Source organism: Sphaeramia orbicularis, chromosome 3 (genome assembly GCF_902148855.1).
Source record: "Sphaeramia orbicularis chromosome 3, fSphaOr1.1, whole genome shotgun sequence".
In the NCBI taxonomy this organism is placed as follows: Eukaryota; Metazoa; Chordata; class Actinopteri; order Kurtiformes; family Apogonidae; genus Sphaeramia; species Sphaeramia orbicularis.
Window position 1 is genome coordinate 51039333 of NC_043959.1, and position 25811 is coordinate 51065143.

The 25811-nt window shown below is 37.0% G+C and overlaps 1 protein-coding gene across 12 annotated transcripts in view; it reads left to right on the forward strand.

The window, feature by feature from the left end:
• The window catches only part of tjp1a (tight junction protein 1a), a 109130-nt gene that overhangs the window by 26311 nt on the left and 57008 nt on the right, over positions 1-25811 (forward strand). The window contains exon 1 of one of the 12 annotated variants that reach the window (XM_030160595.1): positions 15335-15412. The exons of the other annotated variants lie outside the window; for them this stretch is intronic. The gene's annotated coding sequence lies outside the window, so the exon portion shown is untranslated. Of the gene's footprint in view, positions 1-15334; positions 15413-25811 lie in introns of those variants that run through there. 12 annotated transcript variants of the gene reach the window in all.

Below are 25811 nucleotides of genomic sequence, written 5' to 3' on the forward strand. Positions count from 1 at the left end.
ATTACAGCAATAAGAATGACATGTACATAATAATGTGTCTGTATGTATTACATTATTATACATTTGTTTTCTCTTTCAAAGAAACACTGAATGTGAAACGCACATGTAAAGTTTCAGTAATCATATTGTTTTTCACATCAAAAACGGTTGTTGATGTTGAAAGTGGGAGAGTTCATTTTGCAAATTAAAAAATAAAAATTAAAAAATGCAGCTTTTCAGATGCAGCAGTCAAGTATTTTTGTCATACTCTTGAGGAAACAACAGAAGACAAATCTAATGAACGTAGTGGAGTATTCACTTTCCTCAGGAGCTGACAAAAAAAAAAAAAAAACTAAACACAAAAGAACAGTTTAAACAAGTGGTTTCTGTTCTCATGTTTATCATGCTAATGCTGCTTCTTGACTGCTGGGCAGCTTTAATCCAATTAATAAATTAAATGTTAAATTAAACATTCGACTATAATTACACTAATGATGATCATAACTGTGGAAGTAATTAAAAACCAGATCTGTCCTGTCCCTTGGGGTGAAATTCTTTTCACAGCAGGGCATTATACAGTATAGAGTGTGTGTCCACTGTTTATATTCATCTATACTCTTTGTCTGATTGTATACTGTTCAGTTGTTTTCCCACATATTCAGTTTGATTGCCTCTTCATGCTGTGGGTTCAATGTCCGCCACCAGGGACAGTTGATGGAGCGTCTCATTAATGACATTTGCCATTAATCAGCCGGAAATCTATAGGCGATTGCTTCAACGTTGCCTATAGCTTTGATTTTGATCGGAGTGATTCATTAGCTGTTTAAAGATATGGAGCCCTCTGCATAATGACATGCTCCCTGCCTCTCATGTTAGCTCATCCCACGGCACTATGCATCTGTAATGTCAGGCAGGAAGGGCAGGCAGGATCAATGTTGGTTCTATAGATAGATGGAGCAATGATCTATGACATCCACAGCAGCAGCTTGAAAGTGAAGAGGCACACTTTTAACACAGGGTCATATTGAATAGTTCGCATTAAATTAAATTAAATTAATCAATCACTCAGGATTTGCTGTGTGTTATATGTGTGTATGTATGCTATGTGTGTGAGATCTTTGGAGAATGTGCTGAAGGGCTGCATACATTTCAGGAAGTGTGTCTTCATATTAGTATGTCCGGTGGCTGGCTGTCCTCTGTGTGATATTGATTGGTCGCATTAGGGAGTCTGTGGGTCAGCATTTCTCAAATGGGGACAGAAGAAGAGTAGGATGGAGGAGGGCAAAGAGGAGGCATGGAGGAATTACTGGAGGGCACGAGCAGATACGATGAGAAAGGAAAGAAGGGGAAGAACGAGGAGAGATGAGAGGACTGAAAAATTAAACCAGAGCAGACTGATGCGAAGGAGCAAATGAAGAAAAGTGGCCGTATTGGTGTTGTTTTGCTCAAATGGCCACAAGCTCAGCCCCACCTCCTCCATACAGTATTGATTTAGTGTGCTTCATCTGGTTAAAGATGACATATTGTTCTATCCTTGGTGCTCCTTGTTTAGGTGTTTATTTACAGTTTACACAGTTTAAGACAATGGCCGTATACATCAATATCAAATAAATAACATTAAGTACTAAACTTGCCCTTAGAGTAAAGTGTTTACTTAACAGAGCAGTGGAATTAAGCGTATTGATCAAATCAGACCCGCTGACCTGACAGCACTCAGTGGCATTTGGCTTTGCGATGCTTTCTTGCGGGTTGTGCTTGCGTTCAACCTCTTACCAAAGGTGACCGAATTAAAGTTTTAACAGACCAACTTTTATTCAGTGGCAGTAAAATATAATCCAGTGGATGGATATTTAATAGTGAGCCTCAGTGATTGACCGTTTTTCCTCAGTTATTTTCAGTAACAGCAGTGTTTTCATTGTAATTAGAGCTTTGATTCAGTATTCATCCTTGTAATCCCAGCTCCATTTCCACTGAGGTTCTTTTGCAAGAAGGGTTTTACTCTTAATAATTTATCACTCGTAAAAGCAATTACAAGACCTTGTACGCTGGAGTTAAATTAAGCTAAATTGCATTGTATCCGTGTTTTTAACAGGTGGCTTTTTGTATTTTTAATGCAGACGTTTTTTTTTTTTTTTTGTTCTTAAATTTTCGCTTTGGTTTGCACGCCAAGATGGAAACCCTGGCATGTCGGCTGTGAACATAACGTAGATGGCTCATGCATAAATTGGACTGTTAGATTATGAAAGAGGAGATTGGGTTAATTTATGACTTGAGCATTCATCTCGTACCATGTAGCGGAGCAGCCTCATCTAACGAGATGGGATGGATTCTCAACAGCTCAGAATTTAGGCTCTCTCCTCTTGTTTCCATGGCAACACAATTACTTTACCCAGGGTGGAAGAGGTTGAGGGTGATAATGCATGTATGTTAAAGTAATGTGAAGGGGCAGTTTTTTATGTTGGGAGGGCAAAAGAGGAAAACAGTGTGCGCTTGTGTCAAATGTATTTTTGTTTTCTAGCGCTTTTTAGCTCATTCTTTACGCAGCAAAGCAAGGCGTTACATCAGCAAGGAGAACATATCATCTGTAGTGGCTCCTAGTTGACCGGTGAAGCTCAGCGACCATGAACTGCAGCCTGGATGACCTTTGGCACACTCGCTTCCCTCTCTACTGTCAAATAAAGGCACAGAAAATGTACACTAAAATGTCTTCAAACATCTGATATAAAAACGGTCATAAGAATGAAATAAATATAGATAGATATATAGATATAGCTCAATTTCTGCAGAAAATAGCTCAAATAATAAGCATCTCAGATCAACCAGCAGACTATAGAGCAGGTTTTTTGGTCATTTACACAAGCTAGTTATTTTTGTATCGAAATATGCTCCAGAATTAACATCCATAAAAAACGTCCAATTAAAAAGCCACAACACATCAGGTAGGGACCACCATGTTTTGCCACCATTCGCTGGCTAATGATCCCTCTGATGTAGTAGCAAAAAATACATCTGTTTTAAGATAATAAGATTATCCTTAATTAGTCCCACAACGGGGAAATTTGCCAAAAGTCCATGTTGCGAGCTTGTTTAGGACGTGGATATTTTAATGTGGGACAATCCTGCACCAACGAAGGAGTGTATTGAGGATGTATATATATATATATATATATATATATATATATATATATATATATATATATATATATAACTTTATTTGTATAGCACCTTTAAAAACAAAGTTTACAAAGTGCTTTGACAGAGGGGACAACAGCAGGATACACGAAGCAAGTAAAAACACTAAAACAGAAGCAACACAATTAGAGAGATGTACGAACAAATTAATAATCAAACAGGATCAAAATTAAAATTGAAATTAAAATTAAAAATTAAAAGTTAAAAAGGGACAGACATCACATAAAAGCAAGTCTATAAAAATGTGTTTTAAGAAGTGATTTAAAATATGATGGTGAGTACATTATTTTCACATGTATCAATGTATAAAAAATTGGAATATCCATCTCATCATAACAGGCACCGACATTTTCACGTGACTCAGAATTATGTGAATTATGGCTATATGTGACTAAATATGAAGAACAAACTGAAAATCAGCAATAAACTAAAAGCGGCTTTGACAGGTACACATCCAATCACAACTTGATCGCTTTATTTCCAAGAAACAAGACCAAATGTCTCACTGTTTCCCACTAAACTGCAATATTAATTTGATGATATAAAGTCAGAGACAAAATTATTTAATTATTTAATGAGTATCATGCATTAGAGTATAGATATGTTTAGACTAGGAAGCTTGTTATTGCTATTAATTATTTAAGGAGAAGGGGTGGGAGTTTCTAAGTTATACACTTATACACTCCTTTTCGAATATGTATTTTATGTCTTAAATGTTTTGTCTGTTGATTTTCTTTTTTTTTTTTACATTCATATTTGAAATAAATACTTCAATCAATCAATCAATAACACTGGTCTACAAGGAAAATGCTTCCAGAATAAAAGTAATGAAATTTTACCACATGAGAGTCACTGATAAAGAAAAATCAAGTAAAAAATGCTGGTTGGCTGAACTTTCCAAGATACAGCCTTGGGTCAAAATGTGAAATTCAAGAATTAACGAGAGAATGGGTTTGACTCAAAAGGAATATTTGTCTCAGAGCTACAAGATCTACTTCAAAACACTGTCTGCACATTAGAATACATTCACTTTACAGGTTCTGTTTAGTGGAAGATTTATAAAACTATTATATAAATTTACATAAGCCAATATATATGTGTAATAACACCTAATTATATACCTTGAAAACATCAGCAAACCGGCACTTTTGTCATTTATTTTCCAATTAATCTTATTGAAATACGTAACATTTAGCACATTTAATCTCTGAAGCAAATCATTTCTAAAAAATTGTAGATCAGTGTGATTAGAGCTGACAGTAGCATATTCAGCACCTGGTTTTAATTAATTTTATTAATTTAATTTTATATATATTTCCCCCTCATTTATTTACTTGAAAATTGTTTAATTAGCAGGAGTGGACCTTATGTTGCACAGGGTTGGAAAACCTTTACTCAAACAATTACACGCTCATTGGCTCTTAAGGTCATACAGAAAATGAAATGAAAAAATGACAAAAAAGAAAAAAGTAGTGACTGGGAAACAACACCAATCATCCCTCTCAGTCATTAGTTATGACCCACTAGAAGTCTGTGGTACTGTACAGGGTGGGGAAGCAAAATTTACAATATTTTGAGGCAGGGATTGAAAAACAGTGTATGACCAATTAGTTTATTGAAAGTCATGAGAATTTATTTGCCACAAGAAAATTGACATAATAGAAAATGTTTTTATTCTATGTGTCCTCCTTCTTTCTCAATAACTGCCTTCACACGCTTCCTGAAACTTGCGCAAGTGTTCCTCAAATATTCTGGTGACAACTTCTCCCATTCTTCTTTAATAGTATCTTCCAGACTTTCTCGTAATAGTTTTGCTCATAGTCATTCTCTTCTTTCCATTATAAACAGTCTTTATGGACACTCCAACTATTTTTGAAATCTCCTTTGGTGTGACGAGTGCATTCAGCAAATCACACACTCTTTGACGTTTGCTTTCCTGATTACTCATATGGGCAAAAGTTTCTGAAAAGGTATGGATAATAGTGTTAGGTATGATTATGACATCAATATATGTTTGGTTTCAAAACAATTGACATAGTGCCTGCTGAGAAAAAACAACTAAATGTTCATTGTAAATTTTGCTTCCCCACCCTGTATATGTTGGAAAATACAACTGTTGCCCTCTGTATTTTCTTGTTTTTCTCTGTTTTGCTGTGTTCAGTGTTTCCTAGACCTGAGATTATGTTTTTCTCAGCCATTAACTGCATTGCACATATTGATGACAGGACAGTGTAAAAACTTAGTGTCTCTGGTAACACTGCTGTTTGGTCTTGTCTCATTTGCAGCAGGTGAATGTGTCTGCAAGACACCGCTCACTGTCACTTACCTCTTGGAGGACGCTTCAGCTGTATTCCCTCAAAATGTGGAATCAGGGAAGTGTGACTGTATTCATTTGTACTTTACCACCTATCCACTTCGAGACAATCAGAAAATTTACTGTTCTACTTCTTCTGTACTTTTTTCTCACTAATGCCGCTTCCTCCCCTCATTCATTCTCTAACTAGCTTGACCACTGCCGCTCGCTTTTTTTTTTTTTTTTTTTTTCATAAATATATTTATTGTTGTTTTCATTGTTTTATAAGAACAGGCAACAAACCCACACATCAAAACAATCCCTACCATCCCCCACCCCCCACTCACACAATAGCACCCACTCCCAGTTAGAGCTGCACAATATATCGTGTGAGCATCATCATCACAATGTACATGCGTGCAACAGTCACATCGCAGGTCCTGCAGTGTAGGGGGCAAATTAACTCAACTTATTCTCATCTTATTTCCACCTGGGTACCTGACACATACTACGCACAGTGATCCACCAGTCACAATCGCCACAAGAGATAACAACTGATTTGTTTGACCATTTATGTCGGCACCACACAGCTATTATATCCTCCTGAGTATTTTTTCATATCGCAATATATATCGCAGGGTTAAAAAAAAAATCGTAATGTCAGTTTTTTCTTTTTTTTTTTTTCAACTATATTTATTGAACATTTTCAATGAACACAACAGACAGTATATCAATTTGTAACAGTCAATGCGCAATCAAGAATGACATATCTGACTGTCAACACCCATCCCTTCCCACCCACCCAACCCACAGGCCAAAAAATAAATAAATAAATAAATAAATAAATAAGGAAAAACATAAAAGAAAATCAAAAACAGAAACCATAAATAATAATAAAGCAACTCAAATCGTAAAAAAAAAAAAAAAAAAAAAAAAGGTAGTATAGTATACAGAAATAAGAGAAGAAAGGAAAAGACTACATATAATTTCTCATTCACTCCTTTCCTCTCCTTTCCCCTCTTTCTCAATGATGTTTAATCATCTATATTCTGAGGAAAATTTAAAGAATCGAAATACCGTAAAAATGGATCCCAGGTGGTAAGAAATGATTTAATTGAGCCTCTAGAAGAGAATCTCAATGTCAGTTTTTTCTATTATCATGCAGCCCTGCTCCCAGTGCAACAAAATATACTTGACAGACACAACTTAATTGTCTATACAGAAAAGTCATTTATAAATACCAAAAAAGGTGTCCAGATCTTATAAAAGTCTTTAATCTTTCCTTTAGCCAGGTACGTCAGCTTGTCCAGGTTAGAAGACATTTCTTTAATCCGTTGGTTTGGCTCGTAATAAACAAAAAATTTAACAGTTTCCTTTTTCTTCCGATTACTTGAAAGTGCTCAGGGAAGATGTGCAAAATCCACAGGGATAATATATTCTATAAATCTATAAATTAACTTAAGAGTCTCTTTCCAAAAAATTCTGAAGTTTCTTGCAGGCCCACATATAATGAAACAAAGTACCTATTTGCCACTTGCTTTTTGAGCGGAGAGCCCTGGCAAAGTTTCAAGTGTTTAACAACCACCAAACACAAAAAGTTACATATTATACCTTCAAGTAACAAGTCTTTTAGTCTCCAGCATGATGTTTCAATCATAAGGCACTACATATAATTTACCGTTCACTTATACTCCCTTATATGTCATATTGTGTGGGAGTGTGGGGTTCGACATATAAAACAACTGTAAATACTATAGTCCTCCTACAAAAACGAGCCATACGTGTTATTAATAAGGCCGGTTACTATGAACATACTAACGAATTGTTTATGAAATCCCATATTATGAAATTTAATGATTTGATTTACTATAAAATAATGCAAATAATGTATAAAGCCAAATTAAAGTTACTCCCCGTCTGTGTACAAAGGTTCTTCTCAACACCAGTCTAAAGATGTTTGTAAATTTGTTGCACAAAAAAGCTAAAAAAAAGAGACAAAAAGAAGATGTATATCTGTTGTTGGAGTTAAACTATGGAATGAGGCCAGCATGGATTTAAGAATGTGTAGCCCATTTTTGATATTTAAAAAAATGGTACGTAAGGCAATTTTTGAAGGATACAATTGTTAAGCTCTAATAAGTAATAGGTAAATTGTTTATTTTTGATTCTACATTAAATTACCATTAATTCGGGGGTTAAGTTTTCACCTTTTTATGTTTCGCTTGTTTGTTTGCTTGGATACATTGTTTTTTTGTTTTTGTTTTTTTTTCTTTTTCCTATATTGGATGCTGGGTGGCTGAATTTGTTATGTATGACAGGCATTAATATAACCATTCTGCTTCTGCCTGTACCTTTTCAGTCATTAACGTGTTGGTAATGTTTGTAATGTTTGAAGTGTTGTTGTTGACACTGGTTGTATTATTATGTAATGACTGAATAAAGAATTTCATCATCATCATCATCATCATCATCATCATCATCATCATATTTAACACAATGGGCTGTTTTTTTATTTAAGATCAAGTAAAACAACTGTCCTATGTGTGTTATTTATCTCCATAAAAATAACTAACCACTGGTGAGGATTAAAGACCCTTAAATGGACAGTGACACTGCTGTATGCTCATTTTAATGACCACATTGGTCCCCTAAAGCATAAGACAGTTAAATGTCCTGAGGGACGATGGATAGGGTGGAATATTTACTGATTATCTGTCACTTGAGATCATCATAGATTAAGTTCAGTGCGAGAATATAAATGAAATCAGTTTTGCTTCCCCGCTTGGATTTATCTCACCTCTTTCTCAAATGTGCTGTTGTATTTCACTGTCCAGAGCAGGAATTATGTGGAGGAGATTTGTAACTTTATGTCAACCCTCTCAAGCAAATTCATCATCATAAAAATGAAAATAAACATGATGTATTCTGCACGTGCAAGGTGTGAGCGTCCCTTTCATCCGTTTACTTTAATCGCCTTTTTGTGTTGCCCTCTTTCAGCAATGTCAGCCTCCTAAATGCTGCAGGTAAACAGAAGTATCTCTCCCTCTCTAACCTTTACCTCCATGCAGTCACCTCTAGGGGCTCTCATTTCACATTTGACCTTTACTTTCCCTCTCAACTAAATTGTCCACCAGAAACGTGAACCTTTGTAAAATGAGACGCCCCCGGGGAAGTCATGATGCCAACCTGCAGCCTGGGTTTGTGGCGTCTGTCTGCAGAGACGAGTAAAGCAAGTGGTAAAGGAAGAAAACGGAGGAAAAAATACAAGAGGAAATGGGTTAATCAAAGCCGACGGGTGCACGGAGATACGTGTGTGTGTCTTTCTGTCTGTCACTACATGTGTGTGTCTATGTCTGTCTTTGTGTATACGTGCCTCAGGAGGGCTGTTTGCTCGGGGACAGGGGGGCTCTCAGGATGGATTCGTCAAGAGCCAGGGGCTGTGCTGTGCACCATTAGGATCAAGATTGCTATTTCAGGATGCTACCTGCTGAGGGATGTACTCTGCTCACAGTTTTGATGGCCTCTCCGCCCAAAGTCCATTAAAAAAGGCAAAGATGGCCTGCACTGCTGCATAATAACTGGAATGGGACCTATTTTTGGAAACTGACCTGAAGTTTAGACAAATCTAGACATTTTTTTTTAAATCAAACTATTATATCTTTCAGTTTATCAGTACTCTTCATTAGACAATTGTAATATTTTATTTGCAAAGAACTCATAATGTTTTCTGTTCCTGGATCCTAATTTGACACTTGTTTCCTATTAATCCAGACTCAAAACTCACCTATTTAGAATAGCCTACCCCCCATAAGCTCTACTCTCCATTTTACAACTTAATTTCTATATATAGTAATCATTTGTTTTAATCTGTTTATTTCTTTGTATTTTATGGATTGTTTGTTTTATCTTGTTGTACAGTGTCCTTGGGTGTCTTGAAAGGCGCTTATAAATAAAATGTATTATTATTATTATTATTACTGTGCCAATGTTCATGAGCATACAGAAACAAATTGTCATGGGATAGTCACGTTTTACAAATGCAAAGTAAGATTTACAAGTGTGTATAATATTTGTTCATTTATTTGGGGTGATTATATTTGTTATCCCAAAATACCCAGTAGTATAAACTCAGCTCATATACTATTTCAAATGCACAACATGAATAAATATTATTTTGAGGACATCTTTTTAACTTGCATCTTCACAGATATGATAATTTTTTTGCTTTCAAAAAGCTATGCTGTGCGCACAAATGTCAAAAGATATTTGTGACATTCTTTTGCATTTATTTATAGCCTGTTGTATGGGCAGAACAGTGTGTGTGTGTGTGTGTGTGTGTGTGTGTGTGTGTGTGTGTGTGTGTGTGTGTGTGTGTTGCTTTTAGGAATAAGGAGTCAGCATCTTCGGCTGGATTTGACTCCCACACAAAGGGACACTGTAGTCACCTCTGAGGCCTGTGGGGTTAAAGGTCACATCAAGCTGTAAATTAGCTGCAGAGTTATGTACATATATAATAGAAGTGCTTAACCAGCCGTGAAACAGCTTGAATAATTACTTTATACTATTGAAAAATGGTGCTTTTAGTAAATACATATAATGACATTATTACCTCCGCCAAGAAGGTTACGTTTTTGCTGGCGTTGGTTTGCCTCTCTGTTTGTCTGTTTGTGTGCAAGATAACTCAAAAAGTTATGGACGGATTTGGATGAAAATTTCAGGAAATGTTGATACTGGCACAAGGGACAAATGATTAAATTTTGGTGGTGATCGGGGTGGGGGTGGGGGGTGGGGGGGTACTGATCTGCCATGGCGGAGGTCTGCGCTCTCCAAGTGCTTTTCTAGTTAACAAGTGTATTTATTAAAATTCTACAAAAAAGGAGTAATTAATAAATGTGAAGATTAGTCTCAGAAAATATTTCAGTCTCTTGTGAACCCTTCTGATCTGATTAACTGAACCACTGGATTTAACCCTTTCATGCATGAATTATGAGAACCTTAATCATGATCCCCCCCCCCCCCCCTGTTTTTATTCCTCTTCAGGCATGAAAAAAAACAAAAAAACAAAAAAAAAAAACAATTGACAGCTTTTTATGAGCATATTTTTCATGGAGCTGCAAAAATGTCCACTCAAATGGATACGATGTGTTTAATTTTTGAAGCAAAGAAACATGTATTTACTGATATATAGTGAAAACTATAAAATATAAACATTTTTAATGCTGCTAATCTGATGTTTTCTCATATTTAAACATACTCTAATACTAGTAATTACTCACTTCATGGAGATAATATACAAAAAACCCATTTTGTTTAAAGAAAAAAATGATCATTATTGTCTAATAACAATTGATTTACACTCAAACATATTACTGCAGATCAGGTTTATCAAGAACAGCAAAGTTACATATGCATAAGTGTCCACTGTGTTGGCTGATATGGAACTAAAACAACAAAACCCATGAATATACAATAGAACAGCTGTAGAATAGCTGTCCACTGTAGTGACCACTATGCATGAAAGGGTTAATTTACATCTTATGATTTGATAAATGTATTTTTGCCAAATAATAAATGAGCTAAATGGACAATCAGAGACAAGATTGTATCCACTTAGATCATTTCCACCATGCAGAATAATTCCCCACTGTTGTGAATACATTCAACAAAACATAGAATATATAAATAAAATCCTTGGATTCATGTGGATTCATGTTTCTGTCATCAGCTGTTTTGAACTTTGATGTAATTTCATTGTTGGTACCGTCAGATCTATTATCAGACTCAGCATGAACAGATACATTAAAAAGGACTGAATGTACAATGAGTGTAAATACCAAATCTGACATTACTATGAACACAACTGAGGTCAGGAACATCCATTAAATATGAGGGATTTAGAACTGAAGTGGAAAATATGCTCTCAGTTCAGCATCGTCTTCCAGATCAGCAGGAAATTGCTGAAATATTGTTGCAATAACTACCTTAATTTGTGATAATGTCACAAAAATGTCAAGAGGTGCCAAGTCCCAAGGGTTAAGAATTACAGTTTCCAGATTGTGATCCAGCTCACAATCTAGAGTCTGACCATCTTGCAGGTGGACTGAGATATCGTAGATTTACTTTACATGAAATATGCAGACAGTCAAAATGTAATGTGTGTTTTTTTGAGCTGAATTCTATTGACAGACATATAGACCAATGGGTGTGATTTCAGTAGCCTCATGTGTACAAGGGTTAAAATATCCTCCAAATCTGAACTAGAATTTTTCCAATATTTTTAATCATACAGGAGTCAATATAAGAAATGTGTACCACCATAGTGCAGTACACCTATGTGGCCACTAGTAGCGCTTATGTTACAGTAATAGAAAAGCACAGGGTCTCTTTTCCTGTTTAAGAAAAGGGTCAATGACAGGTTTTGTCCTGCAGAGGGCAGAGTTTCACCACTAAAGAAATACTGAGGTTAGGTGGACCAATGACCCACACAGCACTGGTCTCCATTTTAACCGCCTAAGTGGAGGAGGAGTTTTTTTTTTTTCATAAATTTCATGCAATCTGTACATCTGTCTGCATGTGTTTTATATTTACTTTACATATGTTTGAAGCCTTTTCAAAGCACTTTGACTGAGTTGTGGACAGCTAGAAAAAAAGAAGTGAATTCAAAAGACTCATGCGGACGTTTCATCAAATACCGCACCATAAATCATCACACAAAACAATATGAATCACTTCTCTTTTATTTATTTTTTCAGTTTTCATTATGTTCCGTACAGTCTGTATTGCCACATATATTCTCACAGTCTTTTGTTATTGAATATAAATGAGCAAAGACATGAAACCACATCTCATTGTTGGGGATAACAGTATCTTTTCCTTAAACTTCTGTTAGATCTTCTTGTGGCTGCTTGCACTGTTGTGGCTCCCTCTGTGGCTTCATGGGCAAAGCAGATGCCAGAAAATTTAATTAACTGAAATCGACATTCCAGAAAGGCCCACTGGGGATCTTACTGCCAAGCAGAGTGGCAGATCTGAGTCGCATCAGAGACACAGGGAGTGAGACACATAGAGGGAAGTGGGCACACATTCATCTCAAGTCTTATTGGCCAACTAGTATTTGTCAGTGCAACAGATCATATTTATGTTGTTTCTGATCAGAAGAATTTGCAATATTAGTTTTTATTTGGTTTTGTTATAAATGTCACCCCCCCCCAAAAAAAAACAAAAAAAAAAAACACTTCTATTATAATAGTGTGCAGAAATGTGTGCACTGGATAAGATCGCATTGGACAAAATGTTCTCAGGTGTTGTTCTTGTACTGTTGATAGAACAAAAAGGGAAGATGGGAGATATGAACTCAGCATGTGTGCTCTTATTTATGAGGCTGTGTCGAGCCTTAGCTGGAGATGTTTCATTAAAATAAGAGGCGAGCAGCAGGGGAGGACTGATCAGTCAGGTGATAGGGATTTTGTCATCCATGGGTCAGCAACTTTTCTTGGAGCCTGCCAGATGAATTAACTGCTCACTTCTTTCTTTAACTGTATTTATTCTGTTGCATTTGGCCTTGGATTTTATCTTTTTGCGCAGCCTTTGTATTGCTTCTTTGTAGAAACTGAGAGTTGTCTGCCTAGTGTCTTGAGCTGCCAGTTCAGTCAGGCTGCAAAGAATAAAGATGCTGGTTCATTTTTTTTTTGTTTTTGTTTTTTTTTTCCTTTTTTGCCGCCTAGCTTTCACCAGTGAACCCTGTCATAGTAGCCCTGTTCAGTGAAGCACCTTCAGACAATATATATTCCTGGCTTGGTATCAATGGAAGCTCCCTCAAGCCTCAGTGATGCTGCCAGCAGATTAGCTGTCCTCATATCCCTGCATCCCTGTTATTTCTCCGGCTTGTTTTCTTTTAATAAAGCTGGCTGGCCTCCTTAGTCCTGAATCAAGCTGGCAGACAGACAGGCAGACAGGCAGCCAAGGCAGGTGGGCAGGAAAAACAGGTAGAGATGGTGTGGTGAGAGACAAATAAACGCCAGACAAACTGGGTGGAGAGGAACATGAGAAAGACGTGCTGAGTGGGTGCTGGAAAAGGTCGACACAGAGGTCGTAACACTGCAAAGCCGCCCTGTGTCGTGCAGCCACAGTGAACGTGACAACTCCTTGACGTTGTCGCTTTTGATCCTCTCTTCTCTGTGTGAGGAGCTGGAGTCCTGTCACTGAGACTGGCAGGCAGACACACTATTACCCACACACTAAAAATACTCAAAATAACGTCAACAGTTTTGGTTGGTAAATATTGATCCAATTATCATCCAAGTTGTTGATATAGTCTGCTTTGTTGCAACAGATTAAATTGAACCATATGTTGTTGTGTTGTGATTTTCTGGGGAGGCAGCTAAATGTATTTGTGCCCCACCAAGCTCCTCCTCTCAATAACAGCAACTCAGTTATCATAGCTGCTGATGGTTTATCCCTAATGGCAACCCATAAATAAAGTAGCAACCAGTGGAGAGAATTGATTTCCAGAAGCAGGGTGGAGATTTATGCTCTGAGTCTGACTCTGCTGCAGTTCAGTATATCATTCTTTCTGATATGTTTTACCCTTCATCTATTTTTTCCAGTCAATCACCGACTGTAACCCAGAACAGAGTGTGCTTTCTTTTTTTTTTTTTTTGAGATTCTAACAATATGCCAAAGCTCTTTCTTTTCCTCTTTGATCTGGTCTTGGTTTATCTTCTCATTTGATTCGTCCATGTGCTCTGCTCACCTGGCCTGGAGCAGCAGCAGATTTATTTTTCTGTCAGTCTGTCCATCTCTCTCTGTCTCGTATTCTCTCTCTCTCTCACACACACATACACGTTTTAGTAATCCTGAGGAAATTGACTCTAATAGACGTGTATCTGACTTTCTGGAATTTGCTCCTTTTGCTGATTTTCTGTTTGAGTGGGTTAGGCTACAGATGTGAGCAGTCTTATGGCTTCAGTACATTTAGAATAATGAAGATTGTACTGAGGAAAAAATAATATGTAGTGAACAAAAATGTTTAACATTCTTTTTATAAATTGCTACTAAATGCCGCCCAAACACCAAATGTATTTACATTTTCTCTCCTGTGTGTTTTGCCGGTTATATCTCTGTGACCTTAGACAGTGCATTGATCTGACCTTGTCTGATCTGCATGTTTATAATATTCCTATAATCCAACTACACAGCTAGATATGGCTGTGCTTGCTGCAGATTTCCAGACTGTGTGGCAGATGTTTTTCACTAGTGTTCATGCCTATATGCTGGTCCACTCTGCTGTGGACACCCAGGTGCTTGGAGCACTAGCAGACATAACAGACCTGAGTTTATTAATGTTGTTCATTTCCTCTCATCTGCTCTCCTCTAGCCTCCTGGCTGCTCAGCTCTCCAGTCCAACATTCCACACACTCCACTGGAATTAAGGGAGAGGCCTGCGGTGAGGCAGGGAGCGAGCTCAGGAATGTCTCTGTTATCACAGGGAGAGAGGATGGAGGGAGGAAGGGAACAGGAGGTCAAGCCAAAGGGCCCCTGTGTTGTTAGGCCATCTTCAGTCAAGACTGCTGGAACTGTGAGGGTCTCCATCATCAAAGCTTTGATCACTACACAGATATGCGCCTATAGGCTCATATTTCCACAGAGGTGCATGCCTATGGCCCAATCGGAATCTAATTTTAGAGCTGCTGCTTTTTAAATCGATATCTCCTCTCCTATCAGTGGCAGTGTCATGTAGATTATCTCACGGCCTTCACAGATGTCACACCAGGTTGGCTCTGCTCTCAGTCCCCAGTGTGCGCTGCCGAGGATCACCCGGCTTTACTCACACAGGCAAATGCACTGACTTGCAAACTGCTTGTGCATGCAGAGGGACACATACTCGGGCAAAAACCTCCCACCAGGTTAACCTTAGCTGGAGTCAGAACGTGTGCAGGCATATGTGTGGTGAGTGGACACGAGAGGCTTTTCTGTTTCATTAGCACAGAGCTAAGCATATGTGTTTTGGAAGATATTTGTTTTGTTCGTTGCTCTGTTATGGTTTGAGTTATGTTATGTCTGTTTTCTGGAGGAAGATAAAGTGTGATGTTTATTACATCAGTAAAAAGATATGTGTTGCTTTGTTTGTCTCTCGACTGAGAATTAATCACAAAAGGCCTTGGTTCATTCTTTAAATCATACTCGTCATTAATTCACCGTTCTGTTGTTGAGCAAACAGTTTTATGTTGTGAACTGTCGCCAGTATCGTCTGCGTTGTCTTCATTTTACAGTCACTCTGGTTATGTAATTAAAAACATTGATGACAGTAAATTAGATATGGAGAACAAGAGTGAAGAAGGTTTAGAGTTTATTAAAGCAAATAAAATCCAGTGTAATAAAAAAAAAAATAAATCCTGTATGACCAGATGAGACAATGGATAAGCAAATCTAAGTTTCTTGTATCTGTTCCATTTTCCTTCCACCTCAAAACGATGTGTATTCAGTGTTATGGCATTTTGTTCCCTTTTATTTCATCCAGTTCTGCTCATATAAGAATATAATAACTTAAATGCAGCATACACATTTCTACTCAAAAATATATGAACCTCAATCCCTCTGACTACATTAAACATTTAAAGGCAAAATGCGTATAACTGCGTGTCAGACATCTGCCACATTAGACCTAGCCACTGCAGACCTTCATTTTTTGTCATGAAAAAAAAAGAAAAACAAGCATTACTTAGCATGAAGATTATGCATAATGTCCAGTCTTTCTCACGGCAAGTGCGGTCCTATAAAGCTTCTATATAATGCCTGCTGTACACTATGAGCTCCCCTTGGAGGGACTGCAGTGTGAAATTTGCCATTTAATCTTGTCCAAGCACGATGTCATGTAGCCTATATAGAAATACAAAGAGGATTATTTCCATCCTTTTACTATTCCTGTGTTAAACCATTCTAGAAAAGCTCTGACATGTAATATATCAAGGATTACTTACAACACCTGAATATTATTTGCATCTCACATGTTACTGATAGTCACATTTCTTAATACATCTAAATATATATTTGAGCGATTTATTTTTCTATGTGAAACTCCAGTCTGGGGTTAAGTGATGTGATTCAGATTGGGTTCTGGTATAAAATGCTGTTGTCTTGCAGAGTCCTAGTGTGTCATACTATCTGACCTTCCCATGGGACTGCTGCTCTTGCACATTACACAGTGACTAACAGCATGACAACAGAACTAATCACAGCCTTGTAGCTGTGGTCTGCATAATGTTCTCTATGATATGCTCTGTAATTAAAGATATGCATGTTTCATTAGTAGAACACAGAGGTTGGACAGCAAAGAGTCCATGTGTTTTCACCTTTTGTCACCATGTCTTGTGTCCCTGCTAAATTACTTTTACAAGTATAAGGTTCATGTCTGTAGTTGGATTTTTTAAAGCATTTGAACCTTACTGATGCAGTACACTCAATGTCACAAGCTTTTAAGAGTGAAAAAAATGTGAATTGCCCTTGAAAATGTCAAACTAATCATTACGATGACATTACAGCAACCATCTCTTAGTAAGTGCTTATGCATGTACTGAGGTTTTTCCTGTCGATATCACTGCTATAAATGCAGTCGTATCTAAATAAGCCGGGCTTCTTCCGCTTTATCCGGTGTTGTTGACTGTAGTCTGGCTTAGCTGAATGTAAAACCTATAATATCCATGGTAGGAGAATTTAACTAGCTTGACGGCTTGGTATGAGCAGTAGTGTGTGTTTTTTTCCCTGGTGATGTCATCTCAGAGGAGTTGCTTCCACGTGTTGTTTACTGTACCTGTCACATGGTTAGGCCAGTGGCAGTAGTTCACCTGAGGGGCCCCAGGTGATACCAGAACTGAAGGCAAACATAGGCAGATAACATCTTCATCCAACACTGGTGGTGGTTCAGCAAAAGCAAATAGAGCATACCCATTCTGAATTTTACTGCAGGTTGTTGTTTTTTTTTTTTCCTACTGTTTTTGCCACAGGAGGTTTACTACCTATAGAGCATTCATTTTCCACTGACCTAGTATGTCCTTAGTGACACTTTGGTTGCTAATTGGGTGCTAATTTTTTTTTTTTAAAGAAACGTAAAAGTATATTTGTACATTTCTAAATATTTAGCAGATGTGAACATAAATAAAAGCACCTTCCCCACTTGTGTCGAAACATTGCGTCCATGATAACAGCCTATACACTGATTTTAATATGAATGACTTATTTTCTTATTTACTTTTCTTCAAAAATCCTTCTGCTCAGTCCTCAGTTCCTCTTTTCTGCTCCTCTACATTAGCGACAGTGTACAAATCAATCTACTGTCAACATATTTCAACAAATGACCATTTCCAAGTACAACATTCTCTCCTTTAATACACACTTTAGATCAGCAGTATACAGATACAGATGAACTTTATTCATCCCCAGGGAGATATTCAATATACATGAAAATACGTGAAAGTAAAATTTTGCACAGTTGATGTAAAACACATTTTTGTTGTGCATTATGAATTACAGACTCGTACATTTAATCAGATTATGACTGCATGTCAGGCTGTACAGTTATTATATAATTATATAGTTATTATATAAATACAGTTCAGTGTGCATATGGTGACAGTTTTTGTATTTAAGTTTGCATAAAAAATAATTATAACACAATAATCACAATAATAAAGATCATAATAATTCACACATTGTGCACATTGTGTAAACCTTTACATTGTCCAAAACATCATTTGCTGTCTCCTGTTTGAAGTCAAACCAATCCCTTTAACCTATGGAGGAAACGTCTGCATGTGCACATTCAGTTACTGCTCACGTACTGTATGAGGTCATTGGAATTGTCTATATACTGTAGAATGGGCCACTGTAAATCCCCGCTCACTGCGCCGGTCAGTCCTGACCCAGCCCAGGCCCCCAGACCCCATCCCCAGAGTGGTGGCTCAGACTGGCTTTTAGGTCCGCTCCCTTTCTGCTGAGTTCATCAGGCTGGTCCTTTGAGCAGAGAGCCATCCCACTGCCTTGTGGCTCTTTCTTTCTTTTCAGGCGACAAATGTGCTAAAACAGCACTCCATAATCACTTGGTATTAGAGGCCGTTGTGTTGGGCATTAGTGGTTAGAATTGACCAGTGGGACGTTATAAAAATGAGTCTGACAAGAGAACACCAAAGCTGATGAGTCTGGATCCTGGCACTGGACGGCTAGAGGATTAGTCAGCTAACACACTGGCTGGGGCTTCTGCAGGGTCGGGTCCCATCGCATCTCATCACCACCGGGCTTGAAGCTGCCCCTGTGGCTGCTGCGTCTCCATCCACTTCTGTTGCTGGCTGGTCCGGGCTCCCATTTTCCACCACTTCTCCTCCCTCTGATCTCCTGAAAACTAAACCGCTTGTAGGGTCCTACCTTCATGGGAGGAGCTTATCATTTGTTTAGGGCAGAAGGGGTCGAGGGCTATTGGGTCTGATTCAGGGTAGAGATGTTAACATAGCAAAGCTTTGTCTAATTATCTATTTTAAATCTCCGGTGTTTTTTTTTTCTTTTTCAGATAAACATGAAGTTGGTGCATACCGTTTAGAATTAATTCACAGGAGGCTGTTTAAACACAAACATACTACAAACCATATCTACACATTTACCCCTAGCATGTAAACTCACACTGAGGAAACATGTTTGTACAGTATATGTACAGTAAAGCCAATCTGTTTTTTCACAAACACAGTTAGAGCTTTGGCATATGATGTTGGATATGAGTCATTTCATATTCAGACTAGTAAACCATAATATAATCATAAGGTAGCACATTTTCTGTAAATTCACTAAATAAATACATTTCTGTGAAATGACCACAATAATAATAATAATAATAATAATAATAATAATAATAATAATAATAATAATAATAATAATAATAATCTTTATTTATATAGCACTTTTCATACATTAAAACTGTAGCACAAAGTGCTTAGTGCACAAGGAAAGTCTTATTCAACATTCTGCATTATATGCTCAACAAATAATAATCACTCACATATTTGGCTATTTTTCACCTGTATAATTTTTGTGCAAATGTTCAGTTATGCATGTAAGTTAAAATATTAAGTATACATGATATATGGCAGATCAGAGGGTAAACTTTTTCAGCATTAGTGAAAGTAAACATAAGACTGAATATATAAAAAAATTCAAATATACAAGGGAACTGGATGGATGGTAGAAAACAAATATGAAAACAGATGTAAATATGGATAATTTTCACTTAAGTGTTTAAACTATGGCAGAGAAATAAGATTTAAAACATAAATCTCATGAAAGAAGACAACATGAGGTGGGGAATAATTGAAAACATGTCCAAATGACAAAAAAAATTAGATGATGACATCACAAAAGAAATGGTATAATATGGAACATTTGATGTATTCCTATGGTTTGCACAATGTATACTGTCATATATCACAACGCTATAATGTATAATATGCGTCACTGCCAAAATGAAATTGATTTGATCTAGAGCATAAGCGATTATCCCCTCTTTCATTTAATCTGTCTATATTTACACACAACAGTTACCACAGATTCATTTATGTCATTAGCACTGGGCTATTAAATAACATTAACAGAACAGTGACTTTCGTTTTTGAGCTAATTCAATCGATTTCTACAAAATACCAGCTGCTTTCGTCTAACAGGCACTTTCTGGCCTGAGCTGTTCAACCTCTCCTGGGGCAGAAACAGAGAGAGAGAGTGTGTGTCTGTGTTTCTCTGGAAGATCACGCTGTTTCCACCCCTTTGCTCAATGCCAGCAGCTTCATACTGTTGGAATGTAACAGTAACAGGCAGTACCATGGTAAGAGCCACTGACATAGGGCTGGGGGTGGGGGGTGGGGGGCTGGGATGCAGGTCTGTCATCAGCATACAGCACTGTTCACTGGACATTTTCCCTTTCATTTCACATTTGTGGGTCAATACACGACGGTTCAACCAGTTTCCTCTGCCTTTTCACTTCTCATCTCTTCTTTTTGAAGCCTTTCCCTCCTAATTTACACTCATATTAATCTTATCTTAAGTACTTTCTGTTTCTGTCTTCTCTCATGGTTTCTCAATCCCTTTGTCAAGCCTCACTCACCACTTTTGCTCTGTTCTCCTCTCATGTTTTTATCCCACTGCCTCTCTTATGCATTTCTGTTCTGCTTTCTTTCTGTTTTCTACAACTAACTTTCATCGTACTGTGTTCAGTGTCCCTCTAATGTGTTTCCCATAGCACCATGCTGTGGAGGATGTAGCCTGCTGACCTTCGTTTGATATTTTGTAGTTTTTGGTGTGGTTTTTCTTGGCATCTACATCATTTAATTGTGTCGAGCCTCTAGTTACTACTCCTTACTGTAATATTGTAGTGTCAACTATGCAGCTAAGAATCAAAGGCACATTCAGCACTAGAATATCTTATAAAATCTGAGTCTTAGGTCACATTTAGTTGTCTCAACAAGTCCGCACCCGACTAGAAATGTTTCACCCTTCAAAGTATTTTAGTTTGCTGTTTCTTCTACTTTGTAACTCCATTGCAGATTCTCTCCTGTGACCACAAATAGTAGAATCAGAGGCTTTTTGTTTCTTTTTATTAAATATTGAACAGATGCAGACAGTTTCTTTTTTTAAGTCCAAAGACTGAGGTTTTCCTGTGCTGCAACATAGTCAAAGTGTAATACTGGTTTCACACAAAGCTATGAACCCAGCGACATTAACAGTACACAAAGGTTTGTCATCAGTCTTTACATGAGTAGAGAAGGATTGCATCACGCTTGAATACACACTTATATACTGACACTAGCCTCCTTTCGGTGCTGTAACTTCGAGCCAGTGAATAAGGTGCATTTAGCTTTTACTTTTTTAAATTAAGACTGATTTCCACTATAGTATCTGTAAAACAAGCATACGCACACTTTAGTTATTCTTTTTTTGACATCCATCTAAAATTAGAGCTCTAAAAATGATAAGTGTACATGTTTTTTTTTCTGTAAAGTACAGTACTTGAAACTGCAGTATGATTGCATTACAGTTCTCATGGCTTAGACAACAGTGTTGATTCGTAGGAAAAGAGTGGTCCTGCTCTATTCGCCAAACTGTAAAATAAATCATCACCCTGATATAAGGAACTGCATTCCCAGGGCATGGCAGTCTGAAATCTGCAGTTGCTCCTTGTATTAGACTTGTAAATCTTAACTCTTCCTTGAAATTCAATTACATGCCACTTAGGGTATGTGTCAAATGGCACTTAAATGTCTGCTCTGTGCTGTCGACACTGTAACTTAAGCCGCAGCTGTCGGACTGACCAGGTCATAATTCTGTCTCTCAGTGTAGTTGGGCCAGCTCTGCAGCTCTTATATCTTTAGTCCATTTATTAGCTGCAGATCAAAACAAACTCAGACATTCACACTTGTTGGCTCGAACGCAGACACATTAGCACTTTCACATCAAAATAGGTTATGATTTTCAGAAATAGATGTCATAAATGTATTCTCTCATTTTATTAGCGCTGTCATACATAACTGTAATACATTAAATATGAGTTAGTCTGTGCGTTTTAGTACTGAAATGAAACAAGGACTTAAAAATGAAAAAGTTTAACTTTAATCCATAAAGACCCAGTGCTAATTTTGTAGTAGTTCCCAGATGAAATTTTCTCTCTATTTAACCATTTCTTAAGTGATTTATCATGATTTATTATTATATTATCTTCTGTATCTTGCAATTTTCACCATAAATCATCTTTTCCTATATTTCATTTCCTATACTTAATTTAGATGCTCATAAAAACTCAGAGTAAATTCAAAGGTTATTACATCAAAACAGAGAAAAGTGAAGAAAAAGTGACTTTTTCAGTAAAGACATCATGAACTGAACATAAAACAAGTGTCTCCATCCACTGTCATTGATCCAACTCCATGTGTTTTACTGGTGAATCAATGTTGTAGAAGATCTTGGTGTTTCCATGCTCACTATAGAGCCTCTGAAGGTCCAAATGGGTCATATCTGATGACCATGAAAAAATGACAAACTGCATTTTACACCAATTTTTTTTACATGTATTGATAGGATTAGTGGATCAACAGGTTTTAAACTGTTTAGATCAATAGATGGTTTTGGTTGCCAGTGGATGTTTGGGTCTGTATGGGTTGATGGTGTTGAGGTTCATAATTTCATAACTTTTTTATTATAAAAGGTGTTGGGAAAAACAAAAGCACTACAGCCAAATATGTTGAACTGATTCTCATTAAACACAAGACAAACATTTTCTGAAATATACATAAAGTGAATGATATTATCAAAGAAGACACATGTAATTTGTCATTCATAATACCTTTATTTAAGTGCTGATGTTAGTGTGAATTTGCCCAAGCCGGGGTCATGGTCAGGGTACAGACTCACACTGTGCTTCAACATCCCAGCTACTATCTGACTGAACAATGTTTCAGTTCATAATCACAGCCACAGAGCACAGAGTGAGGTTTTGACTCATAGTAATTTAGAAAATAACCAAGTTTTTATCATTCCTGAGTGGATCATGTTTATACGCTGTTATCATAGTTTAGCTTGAGGGAGACATTTACTGTAGGTTCTAGCAGACAGTTTAACTGCTGATTTTATCACACCCTCTCTTATTCAGTCTGAGGTGACACATAAACCCGTTAGAAGTAGCAGTGTAGCATAATCACCTTGTATTTGTGCTCGTGTGTTTCTATCTTCTGCAGACGCTTCAGAAGAAATGTGATGATAATGTGCCTCTGACACTGGTGTTAGTGTTTTGTTACTGTGCTACTCAGAGTTGCAACAGACGAGGCATTAAAGACCAATTTCTACATCAAGTTGTTGCATAAATGTGATCAAGGTTTCCGCAGGGTCTTAAAAAGTCTCAAAAGTCTTGAATTTACAAATCTACCTTAAAAAAGTATTTAAAAAGTATTACATTTGATATGGTAGGTCTTAAGTTTATGTTACCATAGACTTGTTGGCTGTGTTGTGTTTAAATGTGTCTGGGAAATGTCCAAACTGCAAAGAAAGTAGCGTTATTCGACTCAGTTCCAACCCGTTCCAACCCAACAATTTATATTGAAATTATGAACCAATTATCGCCAACTTTGGAGCCCCTGAAATGACTCGGAATGATGGGAATCAGTGCGATGGAGTAAATAAATACATTTTCTTAAATTCTAGCAGTCACACATTTTTGCCAGTATGGCTGTGAAATGGGTCATTAAATTCTGTTCTAAGTAGTCTTAAAAAGTCTTAAATTCAACTTGTAGAAGCCTGTAGGAACCCTGGCGATTAACTTGAACTGAAGAAAGGTTAAATTTTTTTCCGAACAGTTTTCTAGATGTGTCTGAAATTCTGAAAGTCTTATTGGTAGTTACCATTAAGCTCTTGTCTATTTTGCTTATTACCCTTTTCCCCACATCACAGAACCTATATTTGTACTAAGGTGGACCGGTTGGTTGGAAAAATCCTATTATGTAGCATGTCAACATAATATTAAAAAATATGCTGACATGCTAAAATCACATGTATGTGCAGTTTTGGGTGCAAGTTATTTAACACATCTTTGCTACAAAAACACACAGTTCGCATTCCTAATACATCAAAATCTACTGCAGTTGATTTATGACCACTTTGCAATGTCTTTGCAAAGAAGGTAGTCTTCCTCTGAGTGTGTCAGTGAATCTGTCTTAGTCTGTACAATTTATCATTTAAAAAGAACACACAGACTATGTATCAAGTCTGATTTGCTGCTTTTCAGAACAGTCTGTCTTGCTTTTTTGTGAGTTGAAGGACGTACTGGCACAACAGAGACACATTGTAGTGACATGGATAAATTTATCTTCATAAGCAAAATAAGACTGTGCAGTAACAAAATAGTGCTTGAAGTTAAATTTGCATTGTATTCAAACATAGCAACAATGAAGGGAAAAGGTTGAATTGTTTTTCACCAGGCACTTACTGGCAACACACGCATCCACACATGCACACGCACACACATCCACAAACTCATTTCAGTTGCGTGCCAAGGGATTTGCAACATTTTTAATTTACAGGCTCATTCTGTAGCAAACAATGGAATTGTCACGTGGATGGGAAGTATAAAATGATGACTATGTTTTCTGGATTCTCACCACTGGAGTTATAGAGTATATCAACTGTTAATGGGTGAGTCTCAGTCTGCATTAACATTCAGAACTGAAGTTGGCTCAAGGAAGAAAAATCACAACAGCTCCCAGCTTTCAGTCTTGAGAAATACTCATCAAAGTCAGAAAGTGATGGAATGTCAAGTAGTCCTGCTAGGGTGCTGTGCAACTTGGGCCATTACTATAAGCTACTTGAGGTACGTTTCAGCGGCAGAGTGGAGTTCAGCTAGGTTCACTGCAGTCTGGTCTCTCTTTTCTATGAAAAAAAAAAAAAAGCTGTAAAAGACTCAGCAGTCCTTGTGTGCTGAAAAGAGAAAACTCACAAGGACGTACAGAATGAGGAAATCGAAAGGAAATTTTGGTTGGTTGATCGCAGGCTGCCTCTTGGAGTAAATATTTCCAGAAAAATACTTGTGATTGAAGATTCAGCATGGTGAGATTAGTGCTGCAAATGTTTCTTCATCGCTAGATAATCCATTTCACTGCATAAGTAATGAAGAACAAAAGTGGTAACAGCGTGATTATAAACTCTTTTAACTGTGAAAACATTTTAATATTTTCACATAAGTGTTTGATGTGCTAACAATTCCTGGAACACATCTTAGAACTATATTTTCATATGCTATGGTATCATTAGTTCATGATTTGTAAAGGTAAAATATGTTATGCCATTTTTCAATTCATAAAAGCATGTGATGAGTAGCTGCAAATTTAATGAAAAAAATACACATAAATTGAATAAAGCAAGGCTTACAATTGCAGAAAAAATTATTAGATCATCAAAAATCATCCAAAACAATAGTTATGCAATCAAGTACTAACTCCTGTGTGTATCATGTGACTAAAACAGACAGAAAAGAAAACATGGAATGCCTAAAAGCACTGTTTTTGTCAGTACAATGCCATAGCTAAAGATGTAAGAACTGAAGGGATTTTGGTTATTATCAAGAAAACATGGAAAATGACTAGATATCAGCTCTGAAATTAAACTCTTATGAGCTATTTTTTGTTGTTATCATTATATTTATCCAAACAAATGTACCTTTAGTTGTACCAGGCATTAAAACGAAGAAGAAATTTAAGAAAACAAGGGTGGTTGAATAATTTTTTCCACGACTGTATGTGGTTTGTAAAATGTCTATTTTTTTTTTTCCATCTAA